The sequence below is a fragment of the Myotis nattereri genome (genome assembly GCF_964212035.1).
Source record: "Myotis nattereri genome assembly, chromosome: 16".
NCBI classification, from domain to species: domain Eukaryota; kingdom Metazoa; phylum Chordata; class Mammalia; order Chiroptera; family Vespertilionidae; genus Myotis; species Myotis nattereri.
Genome location: NC_138091.1, coordinates 48,942,281 through 48,944,134, shown reverse-complemented (window position 1 = coordinate 48,944,134; position 1,854 = coordinate 48,942,281). Strand labels below are relative to the sequence as shown.

The 1,854-nt window shown below is 44.7% G+C and overlaps 1 pseudogene across 1 annotated transcript; it reads left to right on the top strand.

The window, feature by feature from the left end:
* The first annotated feature begins 966 nt into the window (after positions 1-966).
* Positions 967-1,508, top strand: LOC308532409 (ferritin light chain-like; annotated as a pseudogene). Its single transcript has one exon. The product of its transcript is annotated as a ferritin light chain-like (transcript).
* Positions 1,509-1,854: the final 346 nt, after the last annotated feature.

The following is a 1,854-nucleotide window of genomic DNA, read 5'->3' as shown; positions in this document are numbered from 1 at the left end:
TTGCCATGTCTGGCTGAGAACTGGCAAGAATTCAAAGTATAAAAAGGCAAAGATCAGTGACTGCTCCTAAGCACCCAGAACAGACCCTCACCTAACAGGTTGTGTCATTTGGCAAAGTACTGAATTTGCTAAATAAATAAATAAATAAATAAATAAATAAATAAATAAATAAATAAAATTAGTGTATGTGCTTCCCAAGCATGTACAGCAAAATTAAATTAAAATAAAACCCTATGTCCACAGACTGAAGGATCCCTGAAGGCAGGAACTGTGCCTTATTAATCTCTCTAATCACAGAATCAGAGCACCTCCAAAATATTTGAATTAAATTAGAGGATTTTAACCCTAATTATTTGTGGCTATGGACTTTAACCAACAATAAAATCAGAGACAAAATGCATAGTATCGGGGTAGGAGAAAAAAGTAACAGAAAACACTTGAGACATAGCCAGCCCTTTGTCAATGAACATGGATCAACATCCCACAGCTGCAAAAAGTTTAGTGAACCTAGAGCAGGGGTGGGCAAACTTTTTGACTCGAGGGCCACAATGGGTTCTTAAACTGGACCAGAGGGCCGGAACAAAAGCATGGATGGAGTGTTTGTGTGAACTAATATAAATTCAAAGTAAACATCATTACATAAAAGGGTACGGTCTTTTTTTTTTTTTAGTTTTATTCATTTCAAACGAGCCAGATCCAGCCCGCGGGCCGTATTTTGCCCACGGCTGACCTAGAGTGTCATCTCTATGGCTTTAAAAATAATAATAGAGAGGCAGTGCCCTCGGGGGTCCGGGATCTGTCTCTTGCTTCAACAGTGTTTGGACAGAACAGACCCAGGGATGCCCTTCTTCCAGCCTCCGACCACCCTCCAGCATCTTATCCAGTCACCACCTTCAGAACCATCTCAGCCTCCGAGGCCAGCCAACACTTTTTTTTTCTACCTTAACTCCTTATTGCCAAACAACCATGAGCTCCCAGATTCATCAGAATTATTCCACCGAGTTGGAGGCTGCCGTCAACCACCTGGCCAACCTGCATCTGCGGGCCACCCGCACCTACCTCTCTCTGGGCTTCTTTTTCCACCATGAGAATGTGGCTCTCAAGGGCATGGGCCGCCTCTTCCGCAAGTTGGCAGAGAAGAAGTACAAGGGCGCCGAGAGTCTCTTAAAGATACAAAACCAGGGTGACGGCCACATTCTCTTCCAGGACGTGCTGAAGCCTCCCAAGGTGAATGGGGCAAAACTCAGGACGCCATGGAAGCCGCCCTGGCCTTGGAGCGGAACCTGACCCAGGGCTGCAGGCCCTTGGTTCTACCTTCCCAGACCCTCAGCTCTGTGACTTCCTGGAGAACCACTTCCGGGGTGAGGAGGTGAAACTCATCAAGAAGATGGGCTACACCTGACTCACCTCCACAGGCTGCCGGCCCCCAGGCTGGGCTGGGCCAGTATCTCTTCGAAAGGCTCCCCCTCAAGAACAACTAGAAGCCTTTGGAGCCCAGGGGCCTTTAAGGGGCCCCTCTGCATCCCCTAGTGTCTGGCTTTAGCCTGAGTCTCTCCCGAAACCACTTGCTATTATTTTAGCCACCCTGGAGCCCTCTCCCATGCATTGGGCCAAATGGAAACAATAAAGCTCTTTACAGCAAAAAATAAAATAAATGATAAAAATAGTAATAGAGATAAGAAGAAGCTATACAACAATGTAATGAAATCTTACTCTCCCATGAGTCTGTCTGTAAAGTTATAAGTATGAGACAGATTAATTATAGTTAATTTCAAAATCTAATACTATGTTCCTATAAAATATGAAAATCCTAAACATTCTATTGATAATTAGAGACCAATAGAGGAAAGGAAC